The sequence below is a fragment of the Camelus ferus genome, chromosome 8 (assembly GCF_009834535.1).
Source record: "Camelus ferus isolate YT-003-E chromosome 8, BCGSAC_Cfer_1.0, whole genome shotgun sequence".
NCBI lineage: Eukaryota > Metazoa > Chordata > Mammalia > Artiodactyla > Camelidae > Camelus > Camelus ferus.
This window is the reverse complement of record NC_045703.1, coordinates 3760078-3773135: the sequence shown is the minus strand read 5'-3', so window position 1 is coordinate 3773135 and position 13058 is coordinate 3760078. Positions and strand designations below refer to the sequence as shown.

General features: G+C 38.8%; 1 protein-coding gene across 9 annotated transcripts in view; it reads left to right on the top strand.

The window, feature by feature from the left end:
• Nucleotides 1-13058, top strand: part of KLHL32 (kelch like family member 32) — a 186700-nt gene that overhangs the window by 84114 nt on the left and 89528 nt on the right. The window lies entirely within an intron of this gene.

The following is a 13058-nucleotide window of genomic DNA, read 5'->3' as shown; positions in this document are numbered from 1 at the left end:
TTATAACAAAATAAGGCAAATGTAAGTAAAGCAATTTGATTTTAAATATGACTCAGGGAACATAGTATTTTAATCTTAGCTCAGTGGCCTGCTGGTGTAATTTAAAAATATCCTAAAGAATTATATGGGAAAGAGTTGGCAAGATAACTTGAATTCTCGTTGTTCTGAGAATGCTCAGAAGCTCAGTGACTCTATTGTGACTCTATTGGCTTAAAAACAAGACCAAAAAAAATTTATTTTTAATTTGGCCTCAAAGAGCTGTGTCTAGCATCTTGACACCTGTCCTTTACATATATTTCAGTGTCAGGGCCTCAGGTAATAGATTAGAAAGTGATGGTTTAAAAGCCAAAGTTGTTCATCACTAAAATTGCTACGGTACTTATGGGGATTTCCAGAATAAACCTGTTTTCTTTTTTTTTTTTTAATGAAAGAATAATAGTGACAACTAATAGAATGCAAAAGCCATGTCAGTGTACGACTGTCTGAGCAAATCAAAACAAAACTGCATAAAGACAGTTTGAATCTAGGTCTGAAGCCTCATGGTTCTTATCTAGTTTCATGTTAGTGAAACAGTTATTAGAACATACAAAGCCCTTCCTTTTAGAATTATTTTTTTAATTGGGATATAATGGACATAATACACTTGTATTAGTTTTAGGTGCACAACAGACTGATTTGAAACGTGAAACTTTCTTTACTTAGCAATATGTATTTAAGGTTCCTCTGTGTCTTTTTGTGACTCAGTAGATCATTTTTATTGTTGAGTACTTTTCCATTGTTTGGATATATGAAGGGCATCTTGGTTACTTCCAGTTTTGGTGATGATGAATAAAGCTGCTAAAACTTTCGTGTGTATATGTGCAGTGCCTGTGGCACAGAGGACTTATGAAGCATGAACTGAAGGTCACATAAGGGCTTAAGGGGAGCTGACTTTTGGAAGGGTAAGAAAACTGCTTGGGAAGAGGGAAGAAATTTGCAGAAGGCAGCTGTATCCTGTTACCTAGGAGTCATATTCCACTTTAATGAAGAAAAAGGAAGCCAAATAAGAATATATATCTCTGTCTCTATCTCTGCCTCTATCTCTATCTATATATATACATGCATAGATTGAGTTGGATTTAGCACTTTCTCAATGCTGGAGGTTTGATGGTAGGACTTCTGAATCTTTGCTGTTTGCCTGAACTTGTCCAAACATAATGAAAGCTTAAGTCAATAGTTTCTATTTCCCTAACTAAGATGAAGCAACCATTTCTTGGAAGGTGGAAGTATGTGACGTTTGAATTAAGTTAAACTTAATTTAAATATCAAAAAACATAGATATATATACATATATATCTACATATAGAGAGATTTAGATATATATACATCTGGTGTAGGTACTTAAAAAAAAAGTTCTAGGCAAATCCTGGAGCTGCATTTATTCTGCCCAGTGACCCGTTCTTGACGTGTGCATCCACCCAGAGGTGACAGCCCTGCAGCACACACAGCAGCAACGCATCTGTTCAGATTGTGCACTGAGGGGACAGGAAGTAGGCTGGCATTTCATGGAGCACCCTCTGCAAAAGCCAGGGCACTGCCCTAGGCACCACTTGTGTGCTGTGTAAGCTAATCTCCTAGACAGCCCTGAGGAAGGCGGTGATCCTGTCCCAGAGCTGACAAGCCCTGGAAGGAGCTGTGGTTGACTAAGATCGGTCTGCCTAGTGACTGACCCAGTGAGTCAAACCCACCTCTTACTCTCAAATCCATTGTTTTAATGTTCTGCGTCATTAAGGAAGGGTTAAGTCATACTTGTTATACTTGAAGGAGGCAAGGAAGTGTTTGGACGCTTTAGAGAGTGAGCTCTTTTCTCTCTCTCTCTCTCTCTCTTGTTTTTGGAGAGTGAACTCTCTGATGGGCCTCTCAGCTGGGGTGCTTTTCCAACACTCAGTTCACGAGGGCTCTGAGTTGCTGCACTTGTCCTCTGTGTGTGATTGCTCTTGGCTGCAGAGTGGAAGTTGATGCAGCCTTTCTTGGAACAACATTTATGGTATTTTGGTTTCTTAAACACCAAAATGACTTTATCATAGATCTGTTTTCCCTTTGAGACATGAACACAGGTGATGACAAGAAAGTAGAACTGTAGTGTACTTGGGAAATGCAAAAAAGCTGCATTCTCTTACTGTGGAAATGAAATTAATGAATTTCAAAGCCAAAAGTTTGGGACATGGAAGCATGGATAAAAGCATTGTTCTTCAATTTCTTAATTGTTATTTACTGTTGTGGACATTTACTGATACACAGTCTTTAGCCATGATATGTATGCAGATTTATAAAAATCAGGGTTAACGTTGAATTTCTCTACCTATAGCTATTTCTACTGACAGTTGATTATATCTTTAGTCTGTTGTAGTAAGCATAGTATAAAATGTTAAGTATTTTAAGTGTCTGAAAATTGTTGCTGTCTTGGGAAAGAAATTGAAAGTATGGAGTGGGTGTGATGAATGAGCACCACTCAGAGCAGCAAGGTGTGCGTGTTCCTCCTACACACTGCTCTGAAGCAGAGCCTCCTTAAAACTGGTCACAGGGTTCATCCAGGAGATCTTAAAGAAAAAGCAGACATTCCCCCTTATGCGGATACATCCTCTGAAAATGCATGCACTCTCCTATCAAGGAAAGCACACGGGGCTGGGCTAGCACACTCTCTGCCTTCACACTGATTAGAGGCATGCCCTTCCTGTGGGCACACTCTGCGTGGGGCACAGCCTGAGCGGGGCCATCGCAGCCCTCGGGGGCAACCTTGCGCAGCCATACACAGAGGAACTGGCCCCAGAGGGCGGAGGAGCTGACTGCTCTGCAGGCCCTGCTCCCGGCTGGCACTGGGAGCTAGGTTGGAAGCGAAGGATGTGATGTAAACTGTTACTGGGCAGAAGTGCCTTAGGCAGAAAAGGACAAAGTGAACCTAAGAAAATACCAACTCTCACTTACTCCAGTGAGCAAGAGGACCCTGTAACCCTGGCCTCACTCAATTTCCTTGCTTTCCAACTCTGGCCAGGAATCCATTTGTATTTCAGACCTGTCGTGGGTAGAAGAGATATGGAAAGAAGGGGGAAAAAAGGGATTCTAATGAAGATGTTGCCTGAGGGGAGGAATCCCAGTGCAAACAGGACAGGAGGTCAGTTACGCAGAAGCAACAGGTATTGCTGGGAGAACCCAGCCAGGCAGTGACGAGCACTTAAACCAAGATCCTTCCACAGGGAGAAGAGCCCTGCTCAGAAGGTTGAAGGACTGGCATCCCCAAAGGTCTTGGAATATGCCTCTAGGGATTTGAGTAGCTAAGGACCAAAAATGAAAGCAGTTAGGACTGAGAACCACAATAAAGTTCACTGTTTTTGCACTCTGGCTACAGCGATGTCGAGGAAGGTAGACTGCGTGCCACGTGCTGTGCTAACACCCTCCATACAGTGGAGCAAAGAGTTAAAGCCAGTTAGCTTCCTCTTACTTTCCCGAGAACCGTCCACCTGTTCTGTCCCTTGTAGCCTGATGGAGAGATTCCAGGAATCCAGTAAAGAGAGAAACCATGCACTAAGTGATAGTGAGATTCGCAGCCCCCTTTGAAATTTCCCGCAGTGCCCCTCCAGGCGCTGCTAACTTTGTCAGCCATGAGCCAACGACAGCATGTCTAGGCAGATAAAAAGGATTCTTTGGTATCTTTTGTTCCCCTGCTTTTCTCTTCACAGCCAATAACTCCAGCCTTTGGCTCCTCAGCATCATGGAAGAACCCATCTCTTTGGGGACACACACCCTAATTACCTTTCTCTGATCCACAGGATGCTTTAGTACAGTCTTCACAAGAATATTTTGTGTAACTATTAATATTTTGAAGTCTTTGGAAATCTAGAAAAGTAGGGTACTCTGTTAAGTGAATAAAACCTTTTTTTAGCTATAATTGTGGTCATGTAAAAATACACATGCAATCAGGAATTGAAAACTAAAAGAAATTGCCCCTTAATTTCCATGCTCTTGTTTAGTAAAGATTTTCTTCCTGATTCTTATTTGATTCCCTAATATGTTCATGTGACATTTTCATGTAGCCCTGATAAGGCAGACACTATAGCATTACATTTTTAAAAATTTATTGAAGTATAGTTGGTTTACAGTGTTTTGTTCATTTCTGGTGTACAGCATAGTGATTCAGTTATGTATATATATATATATATATATATATATATATATATATATATTTTCCTTTTCTTGTTCTTTTTAATTACTGGTTACTACAAGATATTGAATATAGTTCCTGTGCTATACAGTAGGACCTATTTTATATATAGTAGTTTGTATCCTGAACTCCCAATTTATCCCTCCACCCCTTCTTCCCCCACTGGTAGCCATGAGCTTGTTTTCTGTGTCATTGAGTCTCTTCCTGTTTTGTAAATAAGTTCATTTGTGTCATTTTTTTTTTTTTTAGATTCCACATGCAAGTGATAGCATATGGTATTTTTCTTTCTCTTTCTGGCTTAATTAGTATGACAATCTCTAGGTCCATCAACATTGCTGCAAATGGCATTATTTTTTATGGCTGAGTAGTATTCCATTACACACACACACACACACACACACACACACACACACACACACACACCCCACATCTTCTTTTTTATCCATTCATCTGTCGATAGGCATTGAGGTTACTTCCACGTTTTGGCTATTGTAAATAGTGCTGCTATACATTGGGGCGCATGTATCTTTTCGAATTAGAGTTTCCTCCTGATATGTGCCCAGGAATGTGATTGCTGGGATCATATGATAAGTTTATTTTTAGTTTTTAAAGGAATCTTCACACTGTTATTCATAATGGCTGCACCAAACTACATTCCCAACAGTAGCATTACATTTTGATGATCATTGAAACTGTATTTATTCTGCACAACAGAATACTTTCCCCTGGAGACCTGAGCATCAGGTGTGGCAGCAGAGTGACAGGAGTCTTAATTGGAAATGCTTTCCCGTGCACTCTCCCTTTAGGGACAGATGTGTCACTTTACATGAGAAAAAGTCCCCATGAGGTTTACTTATAAGCATAACCTGGTTGAGCTAAATAATAGCACATGGAACAAATCTGGGAGAATTTTTTCTTAAATGCTTCTCGGGAGCAGTTAAGACTATTCAGAGGCTTTAATATTTTAGCTGCAGAATCGTTTCTTCACCTGGCAGTGCCTACGGAAGCCTGGCAAGTAAGAGGCCCCCAAGGCACCTGCTGTGTGCCCCAGGCTCTAGAGCACACAGTCTGACATCCAAATTGTAAGGAAGGATATTTTGAATTGTGCAGAAAGTGATTATTTCCTTCTCACGTTAATTCTTGTCAGAGCTGTGCCAGAGTCCATATCTGGATCGCTGACATAGAAAGTTTGAGAAGAGTGAAATGAAGGGAAAAAGTTTGAACTCCATCAATGAATTTTTACTTTCTTGGATCTTTTGGAAACTCTGTATCACTTACCTTTTGGAGAGATTTTCTCTTTTATCAGAGGATTATTGAAATAAACAAGCAGGTGTATCTGCTTACTGTTTTGGGGTGTGAATGTTACATGTTCCCATTCATGGTTTTCTAGACAATGTCAACCGACTTGACAGACAAGAACCATATGCCAAATGGAATTTTTACAGCTTTTCAAGAAGTCAAGTAAAATAACATATCCTTGACATGGTTAAGGACAGGTTGGAGACCTAAACGTTTATTGTGAAAAAATGAAAGTGAGATTTTAAAAGTCCAGGTCCTGACTGACCCCCAGAAGCTTACCTTTCTCAGCTGAGGACCCAAGAACAACATCACTGGACCAAAGCCTGTCTGTTGCTCATGGAGAACAGTTGATCCAGACAAAGCGAAGTCATACGGGAGGGCCTCTCACCTGTAGAGCAGGGTCAGTTCTAACTGCCCGTCTCCACCTCCTGCCAGCCTGTTCTCCCTCCTGAAACCCATGTGTGCTGTTTGATCAGAAAGGATCAGAGTGTCATTTTATACTGTGGGCATTACAAAGCCGTATGCTCAGCGTAACAATGTCTAAAAATGTCTCTGTGTGAGGAAGTGTAACTGTGGCCACACTTGTGAGGTCAGCTTTCCAATATGGTAATAAAACTGATGTTTTGATTTTTTAAAAAGTGTTTCCTGGCTTTTCCCTAATAATTTGCAAGTTTGAGTTTTCTTAGTTGTCTGACAGTCACTCTGCAGAAACAGAAAGGCCCCCTCACCCACCCAACATTTGATTTAGATATTGAATTGGGTAACACCACACATGCACCAGGAGCATAGGAAAAGGTTTATTACTCTTATAATGAGTATTTCTGGGGGGAAAAAAAAGAGTGGGTCAAAGAGGTCCAAAAATGGCTTGAGAGAGCAAGTAGGGGCGATTGGCTTCAGTTTTGTTAGTGTTGGGGATGGGGCTGGAGGGTGGTTTGAACTTCCCACCAGCATCAAGGAAGAGAACGCTCAGACTTTCTTGTATTTCCCCCTGGGTGCAGAGCAGGCAGGGAACAGGGAGTGGTGAGGCTTGAGAGCTGTCAGCAGTCACACATGATCAGTGGAGTCAGACTCCAGTACATTAGTCTAGCATTTTACTTGAGTGTTAGTCACATTTTAGGCACAAACATTGTCCTTTGGGACATTGTGAAACTCGAGTCACTTAATGAAAACAAAATGGGTTTGAACAGTACGCGTCCAGCCTTTATAATCTTTCTTGGCATTAATTCTGGGCCGAGGAGCCCATTGTGGGCCAAGGTGCTCGAGCTCCTGTGTACAGAACATGCACACTGATAACACTCTGAGGGGCTCTGGATAGCTGAGGGGAGGTTAGATGACAAGGTTGAGCGGGGCCTTTCTATATTGTCACCTGTCTTCATTATATGATTCCATTTAAATGAGCTGGATTTATTGCCCTGCAGTTCTGCCTTGTTCTTCTCACACTCTGCCTCCCACCCTGATCCTACTGCCAGTGTAGGGAATAAAAAGAGAAGTATTTCCTGTATGCTCTTGAGAATGGTTTTATTGTCATAAGTGGGGCAATAAACAATCAGCTCTTTTCTGTTTGACGTCCTCCAAAGACATCATTAGAAACAGCTAATATCCAGCAACTCAGAATAGGAGGTCAGCCCCTTAGTTAACTCAGGGTGGATTTTGTGCTTCTGTGCACTTGTTTCTCTTTGTTTCAGCAGAAAGTTCCGTTGCTAAACATTTTTTATTTTATCCATCTGAAAGTTTTCCTTTGCTGTGGTAGATGAGTAGCAACTCCTGTTTGGAATATTTCTAAGCATAAATCATTACAGTTGTGTTACTGGAATTTCTGAAGGTTGGCTGCACTCAGAATCATTCCCTAAAGAAATTCTGACTCTTCCTTTAGGTGTTCCATCAAGTGAAGGAAGGGTAACAGTTTATTTAGTGAAGAATCTTGATTAGCTCCTTAGTTTTCCTAAGAAGATGTCAGTCTATTGATGGCTTTTTAAAGGACATGAACTTTTCCTCTTACTCAGCAAAAGAGAATGACCACACTCCAGCGTCAGCCTGTTTGCTAGACAGCTCTCATTAAAAGTTCATAGGGAGCGGGGAGGGTATAGCTCAAGTGGCAGAGTGCATGCTTAGCATGCACGAGGTCTTGGGTTCTATCCCCAGTACCTTCTCTAAAAATAAGTAAACCTAATTACTCCTCCCAAAACAAAACAAAACAAAACAAAAAGTTCATAGGGAGAAATTATATACGTAATGAATTCCCAGAAGATATGCAGCCTGTCCATCTAGCTTGGTGGTTCTCAACCTCATCTATCAGGCTTTAATATAGAAAGGCCACCTTTACTGTCCTAAAATGAGATTCCTAAAAATATAACTTACACACAGATTACTCTAAACATCAGTAAGTGTGTCTTAACCATATATAAAGAACAAACAGAAGGAAAGAAAGTATAGTGAAAATAATACATATTTCAGTAGGTACAGGCTAGAGCACAACTCTTCAGAAGATGTAAGAGTCGCCTGTCCACAGCCACAGGTAGAATCATTATGCTGGGACAGCTGCATACAGACACAGACTGACACGTGGCTCTTTTGCTGGCACCTGAGATACCACAAGGGCATGCCCCAGGTGACATGATTTTCTGAAATAGTGAACAACTCTTAGTAAAAATCCGTACAAAACAATAGTCTTCTCTTGGTTTCTACTGTGGTAGCATTCCTTGAAAATTCAGTGTTATCTTAACACAAAATCAACAACAAATTGTGTTTATATGTAAAACAGAGTTCAATTCTGGGCTTTGAGTTTCATAAACACGTTTTTCACTTATGTGCATGTCCAGCAGGGCATTCAGATGTTCAGGAGATAGGACCATTTTTTGTGGTTGGTGGCTGTCCTGCACATTACCTAGCCACTGCCCATTAAAGACCAATAGTGTCCCCCCTCTTGGGGCAACCAAATATACCTGCATGCATTTCCAAATTGCTCCCAAAAGGTTGTCCTGCCTCCAGTGAGAACCACTGCACAACAACTCTAAATTTTATGCCTGGATCAAGGTATCAAGGTAGAAAAATCAGAAAACTGAATGTCTGAATTTTGAAGAGTCTCATTATTCCACCTTTTATGCAAAGCTTTATAAAATACACTTATGATGGTATTAAAAGTCTCACCAGGTAAATCATTCAATGATACTCTTAATGTCTGCAGGAAATTCTTCATTAGATTTCAGAGCCTGGAGAAGCTAGAATTCATGTTAGTATTTTCATTTTTATATCTTGTATTAGGCTAAATTTCCTTTTTTAGCTTTGATGCTGGGAAGCTTAAAGCCATACTTGTGGCTCACTTTTAATAGTTATGAGGATATATACACACACACATAATATATCTGCTCTGCTGACCTCATATTACTTTTTATTTCCTATTTTCTCCTAGCTCGAGTTATTTATATTCCTAATTTTTCAATACTTGTACTGATGCCTCAGATCCTTCTGAAAATGTGTATATGTAAATAAATAAATAAAAAGATTTGGAACCTCTGTCTGAAAGTTTTTGGACTCCCAGCAGTACTTTAGTGTTATTTGTAGGCACGAATAAAGTGGTGCTGCACCCCATTAGTTCTGCCTGCAAACATGGATGTCTCCACAATCCCACGTTGTCCCGTGAATAAGTCATTCTACTTGCTTCCTAATTTTTTACATCCTTATTTTGAGAACTAAAATTGAAAGGCATGCAAATTCTGTAAAAATAAATGACTATTATTTATCACTTTTTGAAAATGAAAAAAAATCACCCAAGTGTTTACATAGACATAAGGAAGAATAAAAGTAAAAAGCATTATTCACCCAAACTCTCACTTCCATACACATTATATATTATCTTTCTATTTTTTTCTCTGGCCTTTGCCCATATACTTGTATTTTATTTATATATATATATATATATATATATATATATATATAATATATATATATAATATATATATAAATATATATATATATATATATAATATAATTTTATACAGACTTTTGGTATTATAATTTACTTCAGTGTCTTTTCTGGAATTAGATAAAAGTGCCTTTATCCATAAATGTATAGTATATAAATAATGCTGCCTTATTGTAATATAATTTTTTCTTTCATTCGTATTATTTTAAATAAATTCATAGGCCTGGGATTACTTGATTAAGAGGAGGAACATATTTTTGTGAGATGGCCTTCTGAAGGAGTTTTGCAATAACTGCTGTTGGGCAATGAGCTTTTTAAACTTCTTTCCCTAGAAAAGAATTCTTGAGCCCTCTGCTGGAAGCATGTAGTATTTGTATGGAGTGGTAGTATATGGGAGTTTTACCATTCCAAGTGTAAGATTTGTAAAAAGAAAATAACTTGATAGCAAAAATATATGGCCTTTGTGGTTAATTTCGAGATAAAAAATATAACTTGCTGAATAAAACTTTTGAGAAGATCTATATTGCAAGTAGATATTCAAATATTGCATTTGAGTAAAATAATGATGTGAACTTTCAAATGAAGGGCTAATTCAAGTGCATTGAGTGTCCTAAGATCATTTGTGAATATTTTATTTCCTTTTTATACTTTATAAAAACCATCTATATATGGTTTATTCCCAAACTGAGACCCATTAATTCATTAAATATACCTAATGAGCACCTATTATGTGTTAAGGACTTACCAGATGTTAGGAATGCATTGATGAAGAAAATGCAGTGAACGCTTTTGCAGAGCAGATTGAGCAGTGAATGGAAACACCAAGTCAGCATACCATTGCCTTTATTAGAAATGAATTACCAAGTAGCCTGAATTATTTCTGTGTGGAGCATGGTGAAGTATCTGAGAATGTTCAGTGCTCCAAAAGTTGCACTAGGAGTTTGGGATTTGCAGAGACTAACTACTATGTATAAAATAGATAGACAACAGGGTCCTACTGTACAGCATAGGGAATTATATTCAATACCTTGTGATAGCCTATCATGAAAAAGCATATGAAAAGGAATATATATATATTCATATATATATATATGAATCGGTATGCTGAGCACTAGAAATGAACACAACATTGTAAATTGACTATACTTCAGTTTTTTTAAAAAAGTTGTGCTAGTTCAGATAGAAGGATGAATAATCAAGCTATAGTTCTTTGTAGAGTCCTACCTGCATTTTACTTTACAGGGAGAAAAGGTAGCCCTTTGATATATGGTGATTGAATAGATGTAGCTCGTGAAAAACTGATTATAGCTGGGCAACCTTATGTTAGCATGTATCTGTCAGGGTAGAAACAGTTTGGCAGAGACCAAAGATTATAGCCACTGACCTTGGAAGGAACCAAGCTTGATTCCAGCCTGTGGCAACTTTGGAGAATTGTGGACTGATAAGTATCAACTCTGCTGACTGTTGCTAGAAAAAATTACTGTTTTCACTTCAAATCCATGATCCCAAATCTCAGATGAATACTCATCCTTGTCAGGCAATGCTAATTTGTTGTCCTAGTAAATTTTCTTTCCTCCTCTCCCAGAGAAGTTTTTCATTTAGTCTCTTCTCAAACCCTAACCCCCTCTCATTACCCTACCTCCAGTACATATACCATAAGGGAAATCACTTTCCATTGAGAAAGTAGATGTAGGCAGGGAGATCTTCATCTTTGCACTATCGAATCTCCAAACCTCCCTGTTTCTGTGCACTTATTCGGTGTTTTCCCATCTTTTACGGTGTAAGAGGCATCCTTGTATTGTCAAAGGTTAATCTCTCCACTTAAGCTCTGGATACTACTCCCTCTTATCCTGTCAGACATCACTCCTGTAAACCTCATTTCTGTCTCTTGCATCATCAGTTTCTCCTTCTCCACTAGGACATTCCCACCAGTGTATAAACATGCTTTTTTGTTCATCTTCCAAAATCCCTTTCTTGACCTTGTATTTTTCTTCAGCTACCATTTATTCCTCTGCTTTCCTTCACAGCAGAGCTTTCAAAAAGAGTTGCATTAACGTAGTCACTTTTCCATTTATGAAGTCTGGAGACTTCCATCCTCAGTGTCCTTTGAAGCTGTCCTTGACAGGCACAGATATTGCCAAACCAATTAGATGATACTGTCAGCTTCATTCAGCACAGCCAACCTGCCTCTCCATTGAAACCCTTTGTCTCTTGGCTTCCTTGGCACCATACTCTGTGGGTTCTTATTTGGTGCTCCCCATCATTTTTTCCAGGTGTCTTTGCTTGCTTCTTTCCACCATAGGCTCTGGATTTGGCATGTGTCAGGACCGTCCTGTTTGGTCTCACCAGCTTGCTTGATAGTGTCACCCAGACCCATGTTACTTGGTGCAATCTTATACTCTTGATTGCCAGTCCCTATCTACACTCCAGCAAGCTTTTTCTGTAAAGGGTCAGGTAGTAAATAAGTTAGTCTTTGCAGGCCATATAAAACTCTATTGTAACTACTCAGCTCTGCTGTTGTAGCATGAAAATGGCCAGAGACAAGTATGTAAAAGAATAAGTCTGGTTATTTTCCAAAAAAAGTTTATTTATGGAAACTGAAATTTAAATTTCATATCTTTTTTTTTTTTACATATCAGAGCATATTATTCATCTTTGGGGTTTTTCTCAGCTATTTTTAAAGGTTAAAACCATTCTTAGACATTAGTACCCCAAAATGAAATACTCAGGAGTAAATCTGTCAAAATGTGAACAAGATCTATATGACAAAAATTTGAAAATTCTAATAGAAGAAATCAAAGAACTAACAAAATGGAAAGATAGTCCACGTTCACAGATAGGAAGACTCAGTATTGTTAATGTGTCAGTCTTCCCTTGATCTGTAGACTCACTGTAATCCTATTCATAATCCTGGTAAATTATTTTGTGGATATTGACAAACTGTTTCTGAAAGTTCTGTGGAGAGGCAAAAGACCCAGAAGAGCCAACATAATAGTGAAAAAGAACAAAGTTGGAGGATTGGCACTACCTGACTCCAAGAGTTACTATAAAGCTGTAGTGATCAAGACAGTGTGGTATTGGCTGGAAAGAGTAGACAGATCAATGGAACAGAATAGAGACCAGAAATAGGCCCAACGTAAATGTAGTCAACTGATCCTTGAAAAAGGAGCAAAAGCAGTACAATGGAGTGAAGATAGTCTTTTCAACAAATGATGCTGGAACAACTGAGTAGCCTCATGCAAAAAAAAAAAAAAAAAAAAATCTAGACACAGACCTTAACAGTGTAATAAAAAATTAACTCAAAATGGACCACAAACCTAAATGTTAAATCAAAACTATAAAATTTTTAGAAGATAGCAGGAGAACACTTAGATAACCTTGGAGATGACTCTTTAGATACAACACCAGAGGCACAACTCACAAAAAAATAAAATTGATAAGCTAGATTTAACTCAGATTAAAAACTGCTCTGCAAGAATCAATATCAAGAGAATGAGAATCAAGACAGATTGGGAGAAAATATTCACAAAAGACACATCTTACAAAACTGAACATGTTCTTACATACGATCCAGCAGTTGTGCTCCCTGGTATTTATCCAAAGGAGTTGAAAACGTAACACTCACACAGAAGCATTCAT